The sequence below is a fragment of the Phalacrocorax carbo genome, chromosome Z (genome assembly GCF_963921805.1).
Source record: "Phalacrocorax carbo chromosome Z, bPhaCar2.1, whole genome shotgun sequence".
NCBI lineage: Eukaryota > Metazoa > Chordata > Aves > Suliformes > Phalacrocoracidae > Phalacrocorax > Phalacrocorax carbo.
Window position 1 is genome coordinate 79,499,879 of NC_087548.1, and position 15,727 is coordinate 79,515,605.

Here is a 15,727-nt window from a genome sequence, read left to right on the forward strand (position 1 = left end):
TAAATTGTAAAAAAACCCATTATGCCACACATTGGTATTGGATCGTATATCTTGCAGAATCTGTGTGCATTTATTGAGACTACACTTTGAATTATAAAGCAGGACTGTGGTAATCCTTTTATATACAGTACAGTGTAGATCTTTAACACTCTTTGTGTTAACCTAGAAGAAAAACTGCACTGTTTTACTGTGTTTATTTTGTTGAAGCTTTTATTATCCATGCACTTTATTTGTTAATGTCCCATTCTCAGTTATGACATAGAATGGAACACACGTTAATTGGGTGTTGTATAGTTAAAGTAATTCCTTTGTATTCAATATTAATTTTTACCTCTCCATTTCATACACCATAAAGTAGTTCTCTGGGTTTGAAAATGGGTATCAAACTGATTTGTATATCCGTCACTGATCTATACTGATCTGTTCTGTGTTCTCTTGTTTAATCAACTTGAATTCTCTGTTGTATTCTTCTGCTCTTTTATGTGTCATATAATTTTTACTGCTTTTTTTCCCTAACCCTAGAAAATCTGCAGCTGGATGCAAAAGTACCTCTTCTGGCTCACTTGTCAATGAAACTAAAATTTTTGGAGTCTAAGGAAAATTTAAGTGTGTTTTGTCTATTTCCACAATCTTCATTAGGCAGCTAAAGTTGATCCCTGCTATGACTTATTAGTGTGTTTTCTTTATTAAGCTTCATTTAGGCTGAAGCTTAATGATACATATCAGTAATTCGCATTACTCCTTCCAATACATATTTTTATGTAACAGTTGACAAATTCTCTCCAGTCAGGCTATCCAATTCCATTGCAATTTCAAGTCCCATTCTTACAGTCTCCCACTTAATACTAAACTAAAACATCGTCCTCTCACCTGTAAAGGGTGAATTTCTTATTTAATCAGTACCATCTTGTGTTTATTGTTCCTATTTCTTTTCTTAGGAGCAGTGGTGCCTGTTTTAGCATTAATTTTAAGAAATACAAATTAATATCATAAGCAAAGTGACAAGAATGAAAGCTTTAGTGTATTATGTCTCCCTTGGATTTTAGAAAAGGTTTGTTACTGTCCTTAAAAAGCAAACCGGCCATGCAGACGTAGCCAGCTCTAAGTCCGTTTGCAGCAGAAAATCTTTTTACTAGGTTTTGCTTTTGCCCACTTAACACCGCTGTGTGCTGACCTGTAGCTTAAAGGGAGAAAGTTGCAGACATTAGGCTTTTATTCCTGCATGCAGTGGGACTTAGAGCTTCTTAAAGAATGAGCTTATTTAGATTCCATTATATAACTTTAGAGTATTGAGTCAGAAAATGAAATTCCTTTACTTATTAAGTAAACTGAGGGGAGGAAAAAAATCATGTTAGCTGGTACCTCTGGGTTTTGGGGGGAAAGAACTTGGAAAAAGTGCTATCTAAAATTGTGGCATATTTGAAAATTTTGAGCTACTTCACAGAATTCTGGAGAAACTCATGCCTCATCTAAACCACAAACTCTAGGAAAATCTTCCATAAGGTAGAGTTTGTCCTTAATTATAAGGGCACAAGTAACTAAAATGAGGTAGTTTATTTTCTCATCTAAAACCAAAGAATCTATAGTTCCAAACAATTACACTACAGATACAGAGACATAAACAGAAAAAATCCTGGGTTGCCTTATAAAGCAAAGAAAACCCCCATGATCAACCTGAAAAGAAGCATTTTTTCATTTTCAGTATTTCAAGCACTTCTAAACTAATTTAAAAAATGCATCATTTAAAATAGTTTAATTCAAATTTTTTCAAATAATCAAAATCACATACTTAGAAAACCTATTTGTATTTGTATGGACTGATATTCTTTCTGTCAGTTCAACCTATTTGCAGCATTGGATTTATGCAAAGATAGTGGAGATTATGTGTATTTTTCTGGCACTGCTTTATGATGCATGATGGAAATGATGCTAAAACTGCAAAGTTCTAAGACAGTCACTAAAGACAAACACTCAGACCCTGACAGTTGCAGATGGCTTAAGTTGTCTTGCCAAACCTAAATTTTAAATCACCAATGAAAAAACAAACAGCAAGGAACTCTACTCAACATGTGTTAAAAAGACTGCATATTTGATAGTAAATTCAATTTTTTTAAGGTCAGAAAAATGCCTTCTCTTTCCTCACACACCATTATTTCTCACACTTCAGAGCTCTAGAAAAGTGGAATTTGGTTTTTTTTCCCTTCACAGTTTTCAAGGTCACCTAGTGTAGTGAAGAATACAAAATCTGAATTTGAAATGTCTGATTTGTTTTAACTAGAGTTAAAGGTTGGAGTCTAGAATTTGGTTAGCCCAACCCCAAATGTCAATGATTCTCTTTAGAAAGAAAACAAGGTTTCTTTCTAAATAACACAGTCACTTGCTGGCATGAAAAAACAGCATTAATCCTGTACTTGCAATTTGGTAATCTAGCCCTAAAATAAACTTGCTCCTTACAGGACCTGAACAGATTATTTTGTTTTACCTTAAACCCCATTTTCAGATATTCACTTTGTTAGCAGGAGTGTTTCCAGCTGGTAGTGCCTGCCTGACCCTGGAATGAAGATAAACCCTGTGTCTGAAGAGGAATTCCGCTAAAATTACAAAAAAAAAAAAAAAAACAAAAAAAACCAACCAAAAAAACCCCACCAAACAATCAAGCAGGCCAAATCTTCCAGTACATCCAGCTGTGGAGTTTCTGTGCAAATTCACTTAAACACATGCCCAGTAATTAATGTTTATTAAAGGAGATATTTTGATGAATTTCACACTTCAAATAGTACCAGTATTTTTGTAATTTTATGCATGCTTTTATCTTTATGTTCTTTTGCTTTTTGTTTTCAAAAGTGTCCAGTTTGTGCACTTGTCAGGGCAATAGATGAAGTCCACCTCTTCTTGTTCCCTTTCTTTCCTGCAGCACTAATGAAATAAATAATTGTAGACCTAGAAAGAATTGGCTTGAGTAAGACCTGTTTCAGATCCTTCTCCCCTAAAACAACTGCAATATCCAGTTAACAGCAATATAATGAGAGAAAGAAATAACACTGAGAATAATCCAAGGCAGAAATAGCCCCTATGAGACAAGAAGAGAGGTCTCCCCTGGCTTCCCAGGGTGACACCCTGTATCCTGGCAGTAAGATGCCCCCTGACCCCCTTGCTGAGGCGTGAGGAGGGTTTGGAGCCAGAGGAAGAGCTGGAGACATGCTGCAGTGCTGCTCTGGGAGCTGTCATGTCCACCACATCAAGAGACAAAGAGATGGAGTACACTGCAAGGTGATGACTATCAATAATCCTCTTCCATTAACCCTCCCTCGACCCTTGGGTGGGGCCGATAAAGAGAAAGTTGTTATTGATGAAAGCAGAGGGCAGGTAAATAGCTAAGAGACCTAAGGGACTAATCAACCTAACAGACCGTGTGAAACCAGAGAAACAAATGGGATATAGATGTGAGGCTGGAAAACCAAATGAAAGCATTTTTGCTGCTCTTAGAAGGTATGAGAAAAGATAACAGAAAAGTATTGAAATGTCAATTAGGTTTGAAATATGTGTATATCAAAATGATGATATATACTATACATGGAGGAGTTAAGTAAGTATATTTAGAAACCGTAACATTCTGGGTCAAAACTCTAAGGAAGAACTGTGAGAGTTTCTACTGGGGGTGTATGAACCTGCTTCCAATTCCCAAGTTTTGATCTAATTATTTCAATAATGTCAGACAATAAATATTGAAGGGGTTATGCCACTATAAGAAATTTAAAATTCCGAGATATTCACAAACCACTGGGGTAATTATTTTTTGAGGATGAGTAGAAGAACTGTCAGTACAAGAATTGTGAATTATGGAAGAATTTAATGTAGGGTTGGCAACTGAGTGCGTTGAAAGCAGAGCGTGTCTGAAGGACGTCATAGTAAATTTCACAAGGACTCTAACTACTGGACATAATTTACCTTTTTCATTTAGACTTTGGCGCACATGAACTGTAGTTTTTATAGCTAAACCACGTAGTGGCACGAAATTGGGAATAACTGTTCATGCAGGAAGGATTACAAAATTATACAGGAAGAATTGAATACTTTTGGAAAGGGAGAAATAAAATGGGATGGCATTTAATAATAGAAAGTAAAATGCCTATAGGTCCTTGGAGACTAACAGAGGGTTTTTTCCTAGGAACAGGAAAACCCCTGTGAATTCTACCTGACCCCAATGTGTGAAAACAAAGAATCTGATCCTACATTTCAGGATTCCCCATACAGAGAAAATAGTTACAAAAACCCAACTATCTTTAAGTTGTGTCTTGATAAATTCAGGAGTAAAACCTGCGGTATGGTTGACTACTGCGCTGTGAGACCAGGCTCAGTGATCCGGACAATTGTTCTGGAACAACAGTTCACTCTTCCAATGCCTTATTTGCCCAATCCTCCTTTCCAGATCTCTGTGCCGTAGTAATTGCAGGGGCAATGGTCGCTTCAGGTGTGTTTGTTTCATTGACAGTGACTGTCATTGTTTGGTGACACTGCTTGGAAAAAGCCCTAAAACTTCAACCATGTGACTAAGTTGCTTATGACCGTATTTGCTCAAATTATTCACTTTAAGAATTTAGTCATATGAAATATGGTGCCTTTATCTTATAACTACCATTAATTATATTTTTCTACCTTCTAAGGTGAGCATATTTTTCTGAAAATATAATACTTTATATACAATACTTTGTAAAGCATCTTCTTAGGCTGTCTATGAAAAGACTAGGTTAGAGCTTAAGTACAATTTTGTTGCTTAAAGTATCTGGAAGCACAAATAATGATCTCAAGAGATCCTGGAAAAGAAAGAACGTCATCAAAGTTCCAGAATTTTTTCAGGAGACAAATACTGCCTATTCAGAAGCAGGCTGTCTGCTCTAAATGTAACATTCCTGCTATTACTTTAGCTAGAGATGGACATCTAGCTGACCCCCAAAGAATGTAATAAAGTGAGATATTTTCAACTACTAATGAGTCAGCAACTGAAAAAGTAATAAGATCACAAATGGAAAATAGTGTATTTTTGTGCTGTGACTGGATGGATTCTCTGGTCCTCAGCTTTAACAGGCTTTCATATACACTGTCATGAAAATCTTTCTCTAGAAAGCACATAGATCTCTGTGCCTCTCTCACCAGCTTCTCTGATCCTTGTTCATTCATAAAGGTCACTGCAAAACTTGGAGAGGCACACAGCATCACCAGGTGTAATGTGGCAACTGACTTGCGTCTTGCTTGGGTAGGAATCTAGATTAGACTCTGGATCCTCAGGTGTGCCACAAAAATCAATGTGGTCCATCTGGCCCATTGAATTATTATAAAATAGACTACTTTTTATGATAATACAGATTTTTGGTATCAAAATCTCACATTCAAAATTTTAATTGCATTTGACAACTAAGGTACCAACTTGAAATTATGTGTTGTAAGTCTAATGTGTAATGTTAAAAGCAAGTTGCTAAACAAACAGCCCTCAGTTTATAACTCTACTTAAAAAAAATAATTGGAAAAAAACTTACCCTGCAAAGCATTTCTGAATGCATTACTTTTCAGATGATTGAAATCAAATGGTACACTTCAGACATGTAATTAAAATATTTTTGGTAATGTTATCATAGACACTGTTCTTTTCAAACATTATAATAAAGAATTAAGGATAAATAAAGGATAAAATAAAAGAAATAAAGGCTAAAACAAGGATTAAAATGTGCACAATCCTCTGTTTAGAATGTAGCATTACAATTATTCTCTACTAAAATTCTAAAAAAGTATCAAAATCCTAAATTTACATATATACTAAGCTACATGGAGGGAACAAGGGTGAGGTGTGTGGGTACAGGTACAAAGAATATTTTAGTTAACTATTTTATAATTCAGACTCCTTAGGCTCTGTTTCTTCAGGGAAAACTACAGACCTATGTCAGATACTGGTAGATATCTGAAAAAAAGGTGGTTTTATGTCTTTCTGTCTGTCTGAGGAATTACAGATCTGAAGCCAGTTTGATGACCAGTGAGATCACTGAGCACACACCATTAGATTTACAGGAAATCCCTAACCACCTCCTGGATGCAGCCACGGTGAGCTAAGGATATCTGCTGTGCAAATCCCAACCAGACCTAGATATCAGTAGGTGTTTCTCTGCCCAGCTTGCTCAAGGCTTCTGTAATTATGAGCTAGAAATCAGTATTTAAGTCAGGCCTAGAATGCCCACAGGATGTGATGTCTAGGTTGGTCTGAACTCCAAGATCCACTTGCCGGGATGGTGTCAGCCATGTGGTGGTGGCTTAGGGCAGATGTGACAATCAGCAGCACCTCAGCATCTGAACTTCAGTCAGGTGTAGACCTCTGCAAGCACAGGCTTATGCTTCTGCTTAAACTAGGGGCTAAACAATGCCCTGGATGCCCACTGTATCCTGGGCCACACCTGAACGTCTAAACAGTAGGAAGTTGTACCTAAAATACAGTCAATATATAACATTAATATCTAAAGAATTTTACCATCAAAAACCTAGTCGGTCAGGTCTATGAGGGAGAAAATATAAATTATTGCATATATATATATTATATATATATAAGCATATATATAAGCATACAAATTATGCTTACTATTTAGACTGTGAATGTCTTGTGACTTCCGTATTTGTATAATGCTTAGGAAAACGTGGTCCAAACTCTTATAAATTTAAGGGCTTTGGAGACCTAACTCTTGGCCTAATAAATAGTCCAGCACTTTTCATACTGAAACAAGCCCTAGACATGCACTGGCACCTGACAACTTTGTGAGTATGGAAAAAAAACCCAAAAGACAAAAACTGAGTGGGTCTTTGGGCAGGCTGGAGAAGTGCCACTATAAGCTCTGGCCCTGGTGCTTGTGGAAAAGTCTCAAGAATCAAGAATATGAGCCATGCAATGGAGTGCTGCCACATTTCTGCATAGACATAGCTTTCAGCAATGCAGCCTATTAATAACAGTAATGATCATAGTACAGCCAACAGAATAACGGACCTATTTCCTTGAAAACAGTGCAGAGGAAATGCAAAATATTTATATATTCATGTCATAGTTATATGTACCAGTTAGCAATAAATACACCAATTTAAATATATGTGTGTAGATGTGTTTCTCTAGAGATATACACACACGCATACATACAGCCTCAGTGGTGCTTATCACTATAGTTTGAACCCCTCATACATATTAATGAATTTAGCCTCAAAATACCCTTGGGAAGTAGAGAAATATTATTGTCATAAAAAAAAGAAGAAATGTAATACTTTGCAGTGTGAAATAAAGACTAGGAAAAAATATTGCTACAAAAACCCAGTAGGGGCAACCAAGAAGAGAAATTAAGACTAAGACCAGAAATTTTTAAAGTGCAGTAATTGAACATTACTAAATAGTAGACCTCTGAAGAAAATAGGAAGAGCAATTTTTGGCAGCTTAGGGAGTCATTGCAATGTTTTAAGATTCTGTGCGTAGCTATTTGTATCTCAGGATTGTCCAGTGTATATAGCTCTCAGTATATATTCTTGCAAGCACATCGTAAGTTTTAAGTGTTAGTAGGAAACACATGAATAAATATTTTTAACAATATCAAGCATATATATTGATTCTTTCACAGCACAAAGATGCTGTAAATCTGGCAACTAGGAGTCTCTTATCTAGATGTTTTCATCTTGCTCTGTACTCCAGACACTCCTACACCCTTCCAAAACCTAGCCATGTTAGTCAGAAGTCCAAGACCTTTGAAACTTAGGTTAGTTTAAGAAATAAATAAAAATCCCCAAAAAACATTTATGATCTTGAGAGATTTTAGAGGTATCTCAAAACATCTGAAATGTTTCACAAATTTTTCCAGGTGTGAGCATTTCTTTGATAACTTTATAGATACATTTCTGTTGAACTTATCTGTAGTATGGGGCATTTCTAGCTCCTGCAACCCTTTAATAAGTTTCAGTATACTTCTAATTACATACGCTTCAGCCCAGTTGTCTGTCAACAAGAACTTCTACAAAAAAACTTTTCCATGCTTGTTGCAGTCCATGTTAGTTCCTCAGCTTTCAGTTGCCCTCTATGGCAGCTGTGCATCTGTGGTGCTACCTGAACCTGTAGGTTTAAATCTCTTGTCATGGTTTAGCCCCAGTCAGCAACCAAGCCCCACTCAGCCGCTCGCTCACTCCCCCCTGGTGGGACGGGGGAGAGATTTGGAAGAGTAAAAGTGAGGCAACTCATGGTTTGAGATAAAGACAGTTTAATAGGGAAAGCAAAAGCTGCGCACAGAAGCAAAGCAAAACAAGGAATTAATTCACCACTTCCCATGGGCAGGCGGGTGCTCAGCCATCTCCAGGACAGCAGGGCTCCATCACACCTAACAGTAACTTTGGACAATAAACACCATCAACCCAAACATCCCCACCTTCCTCCTTCCCCCAGCTTTATATACTGAGCATGATGTCATATGGTATGGAGTATCCCATTGGTCAGTTGGGGTCAGCTGTCCCGCTGTGTCCCCTCCCAGCTTCTTGTGCACCCGGCAGAGCACGGGGAGCTGAAAAAGTCCTTGACCAGTGTAAGCGCTACTTAGCAACAACTAAAACATCTCCACATTATCACCATTGATTTTTAGCAGAAATCCAAAACACTGCCCCATACTAGATACTATGAAGAAAATTAACCCAGCCGCAACCGGGACACCTATATTTATACACCTCAAGAGTTTATGGAGAAATTCTTGCAGAGATAGTCCTTTCATATTATTTAGCACACATATTTCTAAAAAGCCACAGCGATTTTTTTGTTGACGTTACACTTGTTTTATTTCTGTTCCCTCCACAGAGTAGAAAGTGGATTTTCAGCCTTCTCATTGTGACATTGTCAAAATCAACAGTAAAAGCAGTTCTAAAGCTATTTTCATAGAAGTTAACAACTTAAGCATGAATTGAATTCAGGTTGAACCTGTTACATGCTGTACCTTTTTCTACTGACTTGGTTTTAGCTTCATGCAACTTCACTGTGTCATACGTTTTTGTAAATATCCTGTAAAATTGCATATTTAAGAAAATGCCATGTAAGATACCTTCTAGTGTCCATGTTATCCAGAGCAGAGGACATACTCCACTGAACTTCTTGTTTCTGCAGAGGCTTTCTTCTTTGCAGGTGGACACTCAGATCCCACCATGAAATTTGGGATGGCTAAGGTGTGCATCTACAGGTGTGAAGTGCCTCAGGGTTCCAAGTTCAGCCACCCTGGGGCCAAGTGATGAAGTGATGCACTCTTAGGTGTTGGTAAAAGAGACAGAATCGATAAATGAAAACAGCTGCAACATTTAAGCATTTTGTGAAACAGTGCTTCCAAACCTCTACACACAGAGCACACACCCACATGCGCACATGTAGGTATCTTTTCTGATAGGTAATCATGGTAATTTCTAATTGCATTACTTAAAAAAGCACTTCTATACGTATTTCCTGGGCAATTCTAGATGTGGCTATATACTCATTTGTAATACACCTTACGTTGTCCAGCTCAATTCTAAATCAGTCAGATATTGCCAAATAACTAGAAAACCCTCTCTGAACTGAATTTCTGGCAGACTGGCATTCACCTTTACACTTGTCATATACTAACAAAAATAAAATAAAAACTTTATACCTTTTGAAATAGAGATTAGACAGAAAAATGAAACTGAGGTACTACCGGAAAGATGGAGGTAGTTTTTATTCCAGAGTGGTGAGGATCAAGACTATACTTCCTGCCATATAATTTACTATAATCTGCAAGTCTTCTGTGTTTCCTACCCATTCTTATTTACAGGTATGCTGTTCTGCAATTTAATTTATTTCAACAGAACTTTTTATTTTCTAACAGTGAAATATGTTTTCTTGAACCTAGTTCTAGTAGTTTTTGGGGAAAAAACGTATTCAGCAAGGAAGGCAGCAAGGGAAATTTGACTGTATGTATAAATTAGCTTCATGGTGTTATTTTTACATACAAAAACATATGTGAAAACTGAAAATATTGGTATAATATTTTCCTGATGTGTGAAAATGCATGCATCTAATTCTTATTAGGAATAATTACTGTAGCATAGCACTAAGCTCTGTTGCACCATAGCTACTACTACTAGTCCATAAGTCAGTTTAAAAGTAGATGAGATAGTGCTGTACTACTCTGCAGTCAGAGGCACTTTTTAAGTTCTCTGGTGTATTAAGTTCTTTGAACTTATATTTGAAGGCTTTCTGTAGTAGGAATGGCTTTTTTACAGAACTAACTAGTTCAAGGAACAAGGACAGGCATGCAGGACTTTCCAGTCCTGAGATCCTGGTTCAAGGCAAAGACGTCTGAATGCCACCTGGCAGACCACCTCCTCCTGGGAAGTTAATTTTTTATACATGTATATATATGAACTGGCAGGAAAGCTACAAAGTCCAAGACTGTTAGTTAAGGAAGCAGAGGGACCACTCTGAAATTGCCCTCCTTATTGTTCCTCATCTGACAAAATAGTTCATTACCAAAAAGGCACTGTCACCCTTGCTGTGAAGCTGGCATTGCCCTCCTTCACCAAGCAGCTTGCCCCCACTGCGCCCTCACATCTTGTGGTTTTATTTTGCCTGTATTTGTTAAAAACTGCTGGTTTTCATCACATATTTTCACAATGGTCCAGACCATATCTTCATTGCCTTTCCATACTTCTGCCAGCATAGACTCTAGAAAGCTGTAAGCTGCTAACTTGCCACCTAGCTCTGAAATGATTTTTATTCCATTTGGTAAAAAGAGCTGTGACCCGTTTAACCATGCCTTAACTTAAAGAAATTAAAGGGTAGAATTGCTTAGGCAATCTGGGTATTATTTTGAAAAGGCACTTTATTGTGTGAAATTTCCTCAGTTACCCTTAACAAAATTTTCTCTGGAAAGTGCCTGTGTCTGAGCAAATGTAAAATTAACCAATAATTCTAGCCCTTAGCACTGAGCTGTAAAAACGACAAGAGAAGGTCATTATTTAAAGAATATATCTACAGAGATCTGAGCTTTTTATACCCAGTAACAAGCTAAACAAGAACTGGCTCAAGCTTTTTCAAATAAATTATATTTCATTATGAAGATAGTGTATTTTTACTAGTCCATTCTATGGTAGCTGTGCAATTACCTATTTGAAAAGACCATTGGAAAATAAGCATTCCAAAGCTGTGGGAAACTACACTAAGGTAGAAATTTTATTTCTTTAATGTTTAAGAGCATTTTAAGACAAATTTTGTTTATATGTTTGTATGTATAAGTAAATGTGGACATAAATTCTTCTTCCTAATTTATTTGATTATCAAAAAACCTTGTTATTCTTAGACTGCTGATGAAAGGGATGGGGGTGTTTTTTAAAAATTTCTAAAATTCTACCCGTAGCTCACTAAGATGTCTGGAGACTTATGCAAAAGTTAAAGTGGCAATTTTGGAAGAGCTTGTCTAGGTTCCAGGAAGAACAGTATTACTCATTTTATATCTGTTTAAAAGAGGAAAAGATAGCAGATCAGTTCTTAACAGTGGTGAATATTTACAAGAAATACAATATTAAACTTGGTGTGTTTCAGAAAGCTTCTCTGGTTTTGCATTTCATTTTATACCTATACATACATATAAATATCCATATACAAATACATACCCATATATAAATATATATGTGTGTGTATGAAAGCACTTTTTATTGCAGTCCTTCTTCTCTCCACAATTAATTCAGATTCAATAGGTTAGTACATAGTGTTAATTAAAAACTATTGATTTTTGGAGACACGTCTAAGGATTAACAGTTTTGGAATACCACTTGCTAAACTCTCTCCCTAATAAAGTACTCAATTTGCAATAATAATTCTAATAGCTTATTAATATTTACTTTATGCTAATATTGTTTCAGTCAATGCTTACAACAGTTAGGAAACTGAAACAAATTCACAGATACTTAAAGCTTGTACATATGACTCCGTGTTCTTGCTGCTCCTTGTGAGACAGTTATAAGATTTATGAAAAAGAAAAAGGAAAATATTAGTTTTCTCATACTCTGGGAACTTATTCTGCATTATAACACACTCCTGTTGCTTTATAACCAGTCAGTCAGACCTAAACCATGAGCAACAGCATTCAAGCCTGTGCTTTAGCTAGGGAACAAAGGTCAAAAGAGACATATAAAGAAGCAGAAATTGTAATTTTATGTTGTATTATATACCTTAATATCAGTATCAGCATGCTTTATATCATATTTTGTCAAAACATATTCTTATGCAAACGCTGTTCAGGTGTCCTGTGAGGATATTCAACCTCCTGACGGCTACTTGTTCTTGAAGCGATGATGGTCCTGGACCAACGTTGTAGTTTCCCTGGCTAGGGGAAGCGGATAGTTTGCTGTCTCTAACCTTTCCCTACCAGTTATTGGAAACGGCTCCATTCGCCTGAATTCTAAACTACAGTGTGACCTGAGCATAGATAACTTCAATCAAGCTGATGGACTACACAATTTGTACAGGTAGTGAATATATATTTAGGAACATAAGAGTGTATGTCACGTGGAAGCCAATTGGTGTAAAGGGTTAAGGAAGTAAATAGTACACCAGGAGGTTGTAAATGCAAATTAAGTTTTTAAAGAGGACAAAAAAAAAGGAAGGATTTTTACAATTAGTTACAGATAATGTCATCTTAGTTTTGGAAGTAACACAACTTAAGCATTATCTTATTCAAATATTAAATGCTTGAAATGAAATGCAAATATTTTATTTGTTAATAAAGTTTCAAAGTTTTCTGTGTAAAGAGGTTTTTATTCCCACCTACAGTTCAAACAACTTAAGAGAAAAAAAGGTATTATAAACTTTGAAGAAGCAAAGATTCATTATTTAGCCTGTAGGATATCTATTTCCTACATTTCCAAAATGAAAGTCTAAAAAAAGACCAGAATACACAGGGTACTTGAAATTTGGGTATGTAATTTTCATGTCACAACATTAACAAAGGAACCAGACGTAAATCCTGAATTCCTGACAGCCATTTCATTTGGTAAGTGTATCACAGCAATTTCTTCTCTGAAGAGATAAAATAAATAAATAAATTCTAATATATTGCAACAGTGCTACTTGATAAAAATAGGGACTCTGAGGAACCTGTTTAACAGCTGAATTATTGAGAATGGTTTCAGAGGTTATTCTCAAGGTCCATGTTGTGGTTCAGCCGGCAACTCAGCCCCACACAGCCGCTCACTCCCTCGCCCGCCGGCGGGATGGGGGAGAGAAGCAGAAGGGTAAAGCTAGTGGGTTGAGATAAGAACAGTTTAATAACTAAGGCAATAACAACAACAACAATAAAACAATGGAAAAGAAAATCATGAGAGGGGCGAAACCCGTGGTGGGGTGGGTAAAAGAGGGAATGAACTACCAAAACCAACAGCCCGTGACACAGCCACCCACCAACCTGACACCACCAGTCCCCAACCCACAGCCACCAACTGCCCTGGTTAATGTACATGTCATGGCATCACATGGCATGGAATGAACATCCCATTGGCCAGTCGGGGTCAGCTGCCCCAGCCATGGCCCCACCCCTCCCAGCCTCCCGCCAACGCAGCAGAGCATGGGAAGATGGAAAGGTCCCTGACCACCACAGGCACTACAGTGAAGAGAATTAACACTTCCTCATCAAAACCAGCACATTCTCCACCCCTTATTCCATACCATTTACACCATGCCCAGGTCCCATACCATCCAATACCACCTTACCAACCACCACCCCTCCCCTTCCCATCCTTTAACATAATACACAGACATCATTACCTTAGTTCATGGACCTTCCATTTAAAATGTCCATAAAATGTCCATTGAGTTCACCCAGTCCATGACTGGGCTCCATCTGCCGTACCAGTCTTTCAGGGTGGGAGAGACGGTGTGTGGCGTTGGGTTGCTGCATACCGAGTCAGTCATCGTTCCATCACTGCTGCACGGCTTGTTCCATCAAAGTTCATCTTCCATGGATTGGGAGTTTCGCACTATTATATCACTGATACAACACAGAGGTGACACACAGTATTATATAGCAGTTCACATTGCGCCATTCAGTTCATTGACTGTTTTCGCCCAAAATCAAATCCCGTTGAGGCACACATAGGATTTCTCCATCCTCCCGCATCACCCACCAAGTGCACCCAGGTCCTCGAGCAAAAGCAATCCCACAAATGGGTTTGCCTTTGCCGGAGGCAGGAAGAACCCAGACTGTTTTGCCCAGCATACTTTTTGTGTGCACTACAGGGACTCCATCCCCTTCCACAGTATGTAGGATTCCTGACTGGGCAGGGCCAGCTCGCCTGGCAGATCCCCTCGTGTTGACTAACCACGTGGCTTTTGCTAAATGTGTATCCCAGTGCCTGAATGTCCCACCCCCCATTGCTCTCAGTGTAGTCCTTAATAGTCCATTGTATCTTTTGATTTTCCCAGAGGCTGGTGCGTGATAGGGGATGTGATACACCCACTCAATGCCGTGCTCTTTGGCCCAGGTGTCTATGAGGCTATTTCGGAAATGAGCCCCACTGTCTGACTCAATTCTCTCTGGGGTGCCATGTCGCCACAGGACTTGTTTCTCAAGACCCAGGATAGTGTCTCGGGCAGTGGCGTGGGGGACAGGATATGTTTCCAGCCAGCTGGTGGTTGTTTCCACCATTGTAAGCACATGGCGCTTGCCTTGGTGGGTCTGTGGGAGTGTGATATAGCCAATCTGATGGGCCTCTCCATATTTATATTTCAGCCATCGTCCCCCACACCACAGAGGCTTTACCCGCTTCGCTTGCTTGACTGCAGCACATGTGTCACATCCGTGGCTAGCCTGTACAATGGTGTCCATGGTCAAGTCCACCCCTTGATCGCCAGCCCATCTGTATTTTGCCAGATAGAGTGAAAAGAATTGACTCTATCCCAGCCAAAACTAGGACATTTGGCTCTTCCTGGTGCTCAGTATGGACAAGGTATGCTCTGCCTGGTGCTCATGCCAGGGCTGAAGATGGGGAGTTGTTCCCCTGCAAGAAATTCCTCCCATCCCCTTACTCCTACTGGCAGAAAGGTGGTCCTCATCCAGGGTGACACAGCCACCAGCTCAGAGGCTCTTTGGTGGGACTGAGAGCCAATGCCACCACTTCTGGTGGACACATATATTCCCTGCTTTTGTTGTACATGCTCAATGCCTGGAGCCATTCCAGAACTGCTCATCCCTTACCCCTAGCTGCAGTTCACACACACCTGTGCCCAGTCCTGTCCCATTTCTCATTCCCAGAGTAATTCTCAGGATGACTCCTTGTGTCATTTTAGGAACTGATGCACTTGGTGGCAGTGGTAAGAAACTCTTTCTCCCCTCAAGCCAGAGTATCTGCTATAAGGCATCCAGCTTCCTCTTTAGGATGTTAGTATGTGCTATTCATAATATAATTCATGGCCTTAAAGTAACAATTTTGGTAATGCTATTAGATATGAAAAGTAATTAAAAAACTATCTTCGATCTATTTAATCTATTTAGCATGGTGAAGTATACATTGCATTTCACCCTTACAGGTTGTCATTAAATTGCTCACGTCAAACATATGCTATCTGGAATTGTTAACTGTGGATTTGCTACCTCGTGTGTCACTGTGTGTATCCCAAGACTAGATGATTATAACATTTTAATCTGAAGATGAATGGTAAATATTGAATATTGTA